This window comes from Scylla paramamosain, chromosome 8, assembly GCF_035594125.1.
Source record: "Scylla paramamosain isolate STU-SP2022 chromosome 8, ASM3559412v1, whole genome shotgun sequence".
Lineage (NCBI taxonomy): Eukaryota > Metazoa > Arthropoda > Malacostraca > Decapoda > Portunidae > Scylla > Scylla paramamosain.
The window spans coordinates 1,730,001-1,740,000 of NC_087158.1; positions in this window are offsets into that span (position 1 = coordinate 1,730,001).

Sequence of the window (10,000 nt, forward strand, 5' to 3'; positions counted from 1 at the left end):
GGGAGAGGTGTCACGTACTCACTGTGGGTGGGTTGACTGAGTGGGTGGGCGTGAGTGAGTGAGAGTGAGTGAGACAGTGTATGGGAGAGTGAGAGAGTGAGAAACTGAGTGAGAGTGAGAGTGAGAAAATGAGTGGGAGAGGGAATGGGAGTGAATGGGCGCGAGAGGGAAGACTGGGAGATGAGAGAGAGAGAGAGAGAGAGAGAGAGAGAGAGAGAGAGAGAGAGAGAGAGAGAGAGAGAGAGAGAGAGAGAGAGAGAGAGAGAGAGAGAGAGAGGAGATTGCATGGGTGGGAGTCTTGCGTGGGTGACTGGGTGGAGTAAGAGGCTGAGGTGGGGGAGAAAGAGAGGGGGAGAGAGAGAGGGAAGAGGGGAGAGGGAGAGGGGAGTATTACATGAGGGAGTGTGGTTGGAAGGTTGCAGGAGTGAGAGGTTTGTCTGGCCACCCACGAGAAGGAGGAGGAGGAGGAGTAGGAGGAGGAGGAGGAGGAGGAGGAGAAGGAGGAGGAGGAGTAAAGAGAAAGACAACATGGAATTAGAGAGAAAAGTAAGAGATGAGGTCTACTTCTGCTACATACAATCTACAAACAATCCTAACATTTGTGTCGTCTGATGAGGCGCTTCTTTAAAAATTTTATTCACTAAGGTTCATTTAACACGATGACTATAGTGATGGGTGAATTGCTCTGTAAGGACTTGATTTCTTTTACCATTACTGCGATGGGGCCAGCAGTACATGTAAGTCGCCGAGGAACAAGACGCCACTAAGGTCTCTTTAACTGTTTCCCTGCCTTCGTGAAACATTCCCCCATCAGGTGACACAAAGTACGGAGTGAAGGCGCTCGTTACTTACACATGGACAAAGACAGCCGGGGATTACCTGCTGGATACTTGTCAAGACGGGTTTTAAATGAATCCACAGCGCCTGAATGAACGACACTTGGCAGAACACAATTTCACATATTTATGACACGAATGAAGAAGAAATACTTGCCTTTCTTTGTTGGAAATCGCTTACCTATTATTTTGAAGTCACTGTTTCTTGTAACATTAGACTGGCTGAGTGTTGCGAAGAGTTCAGGTCTAATATTTGTGAGGCCCTTAAAAATTTTTGTAAAGCAATATCAGATCCCCTCTTAGTCTGCGTTTGGATACAAAGAAAAGATTTTGTTCTTTAAGACGTTCCTCGTAAGGTTTATTGCCAACCCTTGGGAGCATTTTTGTTACTCTACGTTGGAGGAGGAGGAGGAGGAGGAGGAGGAGGAGGAGGAGGAGGAGGAGGAGGAGGAGGAGGAGGAGGAGGAGGAGGAGGAGGAGGAGGAGGAAAACAGTTAGAGGAGAAGAGAATGAAAGTAAACTAGAGGAAGAGAGAAGAGAAGAGAAGAGGAGGAGAAAGAGAGACGAAAAAAGAGGAAGAGAAAGAGAGTAAAGGATTGAAAAGAAAGAGGGAATGGAATAGACTGAGGAAAGAAGACGAAAAGAAGATCAGATTAGTGAGAAGAATTAAGAGAAGGATTGGAATGAAGGAAGAAGGATGGAAGAAGAAAGAGGAGGAATAGAAAGGAAGGAGGGAGGAATAATGGAGGAGAAAAGAGAGAAAGGAAAAGAAAGAAGAAAAAAGACAAAACAAGAATATAATCCACAATTTCTTCTTCCTCTTCTTTTCAATTTCTTCCTTCTCCTGTTCTTCTTCCTCTTCCTCCTTCTCCTCCTCCTCCTCCTTCTCTTCCTCATTCTCTTCCTTCACACTCTGCAATAATTGTCACTTTACACAACTCTCTCTCTCTCTCTCTCTCTCTCTCTCTCTCTCTCTCTCTCTCTCTCTCTCTCTCTCTCTCTCTCTCTCTCTCTCTCTTGCTCACCTGGCCGCAGTCACCACACCTGAACAGCATACACACCTGTGGACAGAGAAATAAGGCAACATCAATAAAGGAAAGAAAAATAAAGATAAATGAATAAGGAAACAAAAATAATGACAAAAAAAATAATAATAAAAAATAATAATAATGCTTGAGATAAAATTATGCTGCGTGAGAAAATATTTACTTCCGTGGGAAAATTTCTTAATTGGGAAAGTAAGAGTGAGAGGAGAAGTGAGTGGGAGAGGAAAATATAGAGAGAAGTAGAGTAAAAGGTGGAAAAAAAGAGATAATGATGAAAGAGAGGAGAGAAAATTGAGATAAACGTGAGACAGATAAAGTGACGTGTGACGGGATGTGAGAGAGAGAGAGAGAGAGAGAGAGAGAGAGAGAGAGAGAGAGAGAGAGAGAGAGAGAGAGAGAGAGAGAGAGAGAGAGAGAGAGAGAGAGAAAGGAAAAAAACTACTACTACTACCATTACTACTACTACTACTACTACCACTACTACTACTACTACTACTACTACTACTACTATTTCCTTTCCTTGCTTCTCTTAAGATCACTTCTGCTTATATCATTACTACCACTACTACTACTACTACTACTACTACTACTACACCCGTCACATCTCAGCCACCAATCACTACAGTGTTTATAAGTACCACCACCACCACCACCACCACCATCTCATGCCAACTTATTTGTAACCAAACAGCATAAAGAAAAAGAGAGAGAGAGAAAGAGAGAGAAGTGAGGCAGTCTTCCAACTCTCTCTCTCTCTCTCTCTCTCTCTCTCTCTCTCTCTCTCTCTCTCTCTCTCTCTCTCTCTCTCTCTCTCTCTCTCTCTCTCTTTACAACAGTCGTATAGTAGCTAATCAAATCCTCCTCCTCCTCCTCCTCCTCCTCCCCGGTATGCGGGTGATCATAGCTCACCTCAGGGAAATTGACCACCCTGCCGTGCATAGTCTCAGGCCACCCTTGGACAAGGTGTTAACCTGGTAAGTCCCCCGGGCCAGGGTTACGGTGAAGCCACTGGGCAGCAGCAGTGGTGGATTGGACTGCAGGCAGATGATCCCTTGACGGGACAATGGCTGGAGTTCCAAGGTCCTAGTTAGCTGGACCATGCCTTAGCTTTAGTTAGCTGGGGGCTGCGGTTTAGAGAAGTGTGGCGGTCTCTACACTAATTTAGCCTCCCTGGGAACCAGTTGTTGATGTGAGTCACCCGCCTCTCCCTTGCTAATGGCGGTCCTTTCATCTCTATCCTTCATAATGACTGGTTTCTCATTATTTTTCCATCCTTCTCTCATACTATACAAGGAATATTTCAGTTTCTTGGTCTCTCTGGAAGTGCGTCTGATAGTCTCTAGAGTCGGTGGAGAACACCTGGCGACAGGTGCCACCGGCCAGGCCTCGCAAGGGTCGCAGAGGTGTGTCAGACGTGGCTGAAGGTGGGGTTGGGTGCTGGTTCCGTTCCCCCATCTTGCCCACTTTGCCTAGAGTGACTACGCCGGCCCCACTCTATGGGACAGAACTGTGAGGACAATAGCTGCAAGCGCCGGGTTGTGAAAGTCTCACTCGTGTCCGAGACTCTAGGCAAGCGATTGGTCTTTATGGTATTTTCAAGACCCTGTGGGAGCTAACTCAGTGTTGGAGGCATCCAACACAGCAGTATCTGATTTCCATGCATAAACTTTTCATTTGCTCAATTTATGGTCACATCTTATCTGAAATTTCGAAAGTGCTCTGATTAATCAGTCATGCCTTCTCTTCTCAGACAATGCGAAGCCTGTCGTGGCAGGTTTGCCCCTCAGTATTTTAGAAATTCTTTTCTGCCTGCAGGTTGTGTCACCTCAATAGCAAGGTAGAGAGACTCAACGAGAAATACGAGGAGAAGTGCAAGCAGTATGAGGACGTCGTGCAACAGCTAGAAGCACTAAAAGAGTTCGTTGTCTCTAATACAGGTTGCACCTCCACAGATGTTGTTCCTGCCATCCCTGACAGACCTGCCTCCTCCACTCTAGGGGCTCCTGCCCGCCCACATGCTGAGCTTGCAGAGTCACCATTCATATTAGTCAAAAATCGTGCCACCACCACTAATGTTAAAAACTTTTTGCCCATCTCAACACACAACAGGTACCAGATCCTAGCTGAAGAGGAGGAAGATGCACAAGAGACGAGACTGGTCGGAGACTCAATAGTCAGAGGTCAGCTCTCTGAGTTCTGTGGCAGGGCTCGTAGGACACGTAAGCGTCTGTGCATGCCTGGTGGACGCTTAGACGACATCACGGCAGCATGTGACAAGGCAGCCTGCGGATCTAACAATAATACCCTCTTTATTATTCACGCAGGTACAAATGATGTTGAAAACACTAGGTCTGAAGAGCTCATGGAAAAGTTCAAGAAGATGATACAGCGCTTCAAAACTAAATCCAATAATATTATTGTTTCAGGTATCCTCCCCGCATCAGGGCACCGGCTGTCTTCTACAACAGAGCCTTCAGCACTAACAGCCGTCTCCGTTCTCTTTGCACAGAGGAAGGTGTAGACTTTGTTAATCTATGGGACAACTTTTATAATAAACCTTCTCTATTTCAGCCGGATGGTTTACACCTAAATGGAATTGGAGCAGCACGACTTGGTAGACTCCTTAGTAATAAAGTTTCTATTTTCAGACCAAAAACGACCAGCAAGATCGTGTAGCCCCAGGCTCTTAGTAGCCTCCTCGCGCAACCCAACCTCCATGTGCAACACTATAAAAGCTTGCCTAATCAACGCTCGCAGCCTTAGAAATAAATTTTCAGATTTAGAAACCCTGGCAGCTGTAGAAAACTACCACATTATTGGTATTACTGAATCTTGGCTGAACTCTGCAAACAGAGACTTTCTTGCGAATACAACTTGCCAGGTTACGAAATGTTCAGCAGTGAAAGAAAAGACAGGATAGGTGGCGGTGTATTGCTGTATGTAAAAGCCAGTCTTCAGCCAACCATACTAAAAACCGAAAAGATTAACAATATAGATTCAGTCTTCTTGCATTTAAGAGTACGTTCTAAGAAAACTGCTATAGGTCTTATTTATAGGCCTCCGGTTCACAATGTTTCCTCCGATAAGAATTTACAAGATCAAATCACTGAAATAAGTAACACTTTTGATACAGTCATCTGTGGAGACTTCAATCTACCTGTTAACTCATGGGGAAATCCACTTAACTCTCACTCTGGTCACGACTTGTATAATAATTTATTAGAATGTTCCCTAAAGCAACACGTTCAAGGACCCACACGAGGTGACAACATATTAGATCTTGTTCTTTCAACAAACGATGACTTAATATCTAACGTTAATATTGGTCCTGAATTTAGTACAAGCGACCACAAGATTGTCTCCTTTAACATCAACCTTCAAGCATATAAGGACATTGTTAGCAACGAAAAAGTTTTCATATATAAAAAAGGAGACTACGACAGACTCAGGTCAATTCTTTCTGTCGCAGATTGGAACGCTGAACTTGGCGAAAGTAACATTGAGGAATCATGGGCGAAATTTAAGTACATTTTAGAAGATGCTGTGAAGACATGTATCCCTATGCGTAAAAGACGTCCATGCAAGAGAAATAAACCTAAATGGTGGACAAACAAGATTGAGTCACAACTACTGCAGAAAAATCGTGCCTACCGTAAATATTTGTCCTCTCAGAATGAGGCTGATAAACTAGAATACGACAGACTCCGACGCGAATCAAAAAAGCTCATTAGACAGAGTAAGAAAAATCTAGAAATGTATATTGCAAGCATTGCTAAATCCAATCCCAAAGAATTTTACAGTTACGTTCGAAATAAAAAAGTCATTACATCTCACATTAATCACATTACACTAGATAACGGTAATTTTGTCACCGGAGAAACTCAGATCGCGGACACACTGAATGATTATTTTGCTTCAATTTTTACAGAGGAAAATACTCATACAATCCCCGAACCGCTCCTTATGCTCCACAACATAACCCCTTAAGTGTCTGCGTTTTTCATGAAAACGAGATAATCAAAGTAATTGATAAGATGAAAACTGACAAAGCCCCCGGCCCAGATGGTATTGCACCACGTGTCTTGAAAGAAACTAAATTCCAAATTTGTAAGCCCCTTTCGTTGCTTTTCACCAAATCATTTAACTGCGGTAAGGTTCCCGAGGATTGGAAGTTAGCTAACGTTACCCCTATAGAAAAGAAAGGCGATAATTCACTTCCAAGTAACTACAGACCTATCAGCCTTACATCTGTAGTATGTAAACTAATGGAAACAGTAATTCGCAATAATTTAGTGAACTTTCTAGAGGAAAATGATTTAATCAATGACTCGCAGCATGGCTTCCGAAACAGACGTTCTTGTCTAACTAATCTGCTTGATTTCTTTTATGATGTTTTCACCATGTACGACTAAACAAAGGCAGTAGATATAGTGTATCTAGATTTTCAAAAAGCTTTTGACAAAGTTCCCCATAAGCGGCTACTAGCTAAATTGAAGTCACATGGTATAAATGGAAAACTTCTCAATTGGCTTGAAGACTGGCTGTCTGAGAGAAAACAGCGCGTTGTTTTAAATGGTAAATTTTCAAACTGGCGAGAAGTTCTAAGTGGTGTACCACAGGGATCAGTGCTCGGCCCTGTTCTTTTCCTTATTTACGTTAATGATATCGATGAGGGTCTCACCTGCAAAGTATCTAAGTTCGCTGATGATACAAAAATAATGAATAAAGTAGTCACGTCTGAGGATAAAAGAAAATTACAATCTGATCTTGACCACTTAGCCACTTGGTCAGACAAGTGGCAGATGAGCTTCAATGTAGATAAATGTAAAGTGTTGCACATTGGTAATAACAACGATCACACTGATTACTTAATGAACGGTACCGAGCTTCTTAAGGTTAAGGAGGAAAAGGACTTGGGTGTTATAATTACCTCAGACCTCAAGTCAAGTAAACACTGCTCGGAAGTAGTTAAAACAGCAAATAAATTGGTTGGGTTTATTGGTAGGACTTTCGAATTCAAATCAGAAGGGGTAATTCTCACATTGTTTAATACACTTGTCCGACCTCTACTTGAGTATTGCGTCCAGTTCTGGTCACCCCATTACAGGAAAGATATAGACAAGCTGGAGAGAGTCCAAAGAAGAGTTACCAAGTTGATCCCACGACTGCGGAACAAGCCTTATGAGGAGCGCTTGAGGGAACTCAACTTGTTCAGTTTAGAGAAACGGCGAATGCGAGGCGACTTAATTGAATTGTTTAAGATGTGTCGGGGCTTTGATAACGTAAATGTAAACAACTATCTCATCATTGACAGTTCCAACACCACTCGAAATAATGGCTACAAGATTATAGGTAAGCGTTTCAGATCAGACGAGGCTAAGTATTATTTCTTTAATAGAATTGTAAATGTCTGGAACTCTCTCCCAGCACATATTGTCGATAGTAACACAATAGAAACTTTTAAACAAAGGTTGGACAATCACCTCGCAGCAACCCCTCATATAACGTACTTTGCGCCTACATAAAATGTTTTTTTTTTTTTTAGTTAGTTAGTGTAGTGAATAGTATAATTTCTCTTTCATCCTTTCCTATCACATCTTAGCCTTTCCTCCTCCCTATACTCTCTTGTTTTTCCTTCCTTGATCTCTAGTGTCCTCCGTCCTCTAACTCTTAGAATCTGTAGTGGTAGTGGTAGAATAGACACACAGACAGCCTCGTTAGGCCCAGTAGGGCTGTTGCTGTCTGTTCTTTCCTTTGTATTCCTTTGTATTTGTATTCCTCCTCCTCCTCCTCCTCTTCGCCCTAATAACTGTTATCAATATTTTCATCACATTCTTTCTGATTTATTGCTATATATTTTTTTTTATTGCTCCATCTCCTTCTTTCTCTTGTCTCCCTTCTTTATCTCTCTTCCTTTCACTCTCCTTTTTTCTCTTCCTCCCTCCCTCCCTCCTTTCCTTCCTTTATTCCTTCCATCCCTCATTCGTCTATATCCCTCTCTCTCTCTCTCTCTCTCTCTCTCTCTCTCTCTCTCTCTCTCTCTCTCTCTCTCTCATAACTGGTGGGAAAAGAGAGAGAGAGAGAGAGAGAGAGAGAGAGAGAGAGAGAGAGAGAGAGAGAGAGAGAGAGAGAGAGAGAGAGAGAGAGAGAGAGAGAGAGAGAGAGAGAGAGTACGTTTTTTCTCACAAACAATTTAATAACAGTCCCATCACTCACTTTACTAACACAACAACAACAACAACAACAACAACAACAACAACAACAACAATTCTGATAACTGCTTAGGATGTTTTCTCTCTTCTTCTTCTTCTTCTTCTTCTTCTTCTTCTTCTTCTTCTTCTTCTTCTTCTTCTTCTTCTTCTTCTTCTTCTTCTTCTTCCTCCTCCTCCTCCTCCTATTCCTCTTTCTTCCTCTCTTCCTCCTCCTCCTCCTCTTTCTTGCATCACTCTTGGTTCTATATTTACTGACCAGATTAACATGTGACGAAACAGGAGGAGGAGGAGGAGGAGGAGGAGGAGGAGGAGGAGGAGGAGGAGGAGGAGGAGGAGGAGGAGTAAGAGGTGGCGATGGACAGAGAAAATAGATAGAGAAGAGGGTGGAGAATACAAAGAAGACGAAGACGAAGAAAAAGAAGAAGACGAAGAAGAAGAAGACGAAGACGAAGACACAGACGAAGACGAAGACGAAGAAGAAGACGAAGACGAAGACAAAGACGAAGACGAAGACGAAGACAAAGAAGAAGAAGACGAAGACGAAGACGAAGAAGAAAGAAGAAGAAGAAGAAGAAGACAAAGAAGAAGAAGAAGAGGTAGGGGATTCCATATGCTACTTTTGAACCTCTCTCTCACTCACACACACACACACACACACACACACACACACACACACACACACACACACACAGCCACGTGTGTGTGTGTGTGTGTGTGTGTGTGTGTGTGTGTGTGTGTGTGTGTGTGTGTGTGTGTGTGTGTCACTTATCGACTGACTGCCTGCATGGAGACTGTACCTGACACACACACACACACACACACACACACACACACACACGGACAAAGGGGACAGACACACACACATAAGTAAAGGTTCCTCATGCATGCTAATGAGAGAGAGAGAGAGAGAGAGAGAGAGAGAGAGAGAGAGAGAGAGAGAGAGAGAGAGAGAGAGAGAGAGAGAGAGAGAGAGAGAGAGAGAGAGAGAGAATTTAATCCTAAACACACGTGTCATCCACTAATATTTACATGATTTCACTGAACACACACACACACACACACACACACACACACACACACACACACACACACACACACACACACACACACACATGTAAATGATCTGAGGGGAAGCTGTGAAACCCTCTTTGTGGTTTACCTGATTGGGAAGAGGAGGAGGAGGAGGAGGAGGAGGAGGAGGAGGAGGAGGAGGAGGAGGAGGAGGAGGAGGAGGAGGAGGAGGACGTGACAACGAGAGAGAAGTAAAGCATTGAAGAAGAAGGGAAGAAGGAGAGACGGTGGAGGAGGAGGAGGAGGGAGAAGAGACAGGGAAGGGAAAGGGGGGAAGGAGAGGAAGGGAAGATGTAAAAAAAAAAAAAAAAGAAAAGAAAGGAATTAAAAAAGAGAAGGAGGAGGAGGAGGAGGAGGAGGAGGAGGAGGAGGAGGAGGAGGAGGAGGAGGAGGAGGAGGAGGAGGAGGAGAGCTTAAATAAAAAAAGGGAGAGGAAGAGGGAAAGAGAAAACTTAGCAGAAGAAGAAGTAAAGGAATAAAGAGAAGACTGAAGATAAAGAAAGAGAGGAATAAAAGAAGGAAAAGAAAACTAAGAAAAGGGAAGAAAGACGGAAGAGAAAGTGGTAAGATAAAAGGAAGAGGAAGAAGAAGAGAGTGAAGAAAGAAAGAGGAAGGATTGCGAGAGGAAGAGAGAGAGAGAGAGAGAGAGAGAGAGAGAGAGAGAGAGAGAGAGAGAGAGAGAGAGAGAGAGAGAGAGAGAGAGAGAGAGAGAGAGATGAGGTGAGGGAACTGACGTGTCTTTGAAGCTGCTGAATAATGATGCTCTCTCTCTCTCTCTCTCTCTCTCTCTCTCTCTCTCTCTCTCTCTCTCTCTCTCTCTCTCTCTCTCTCTCTC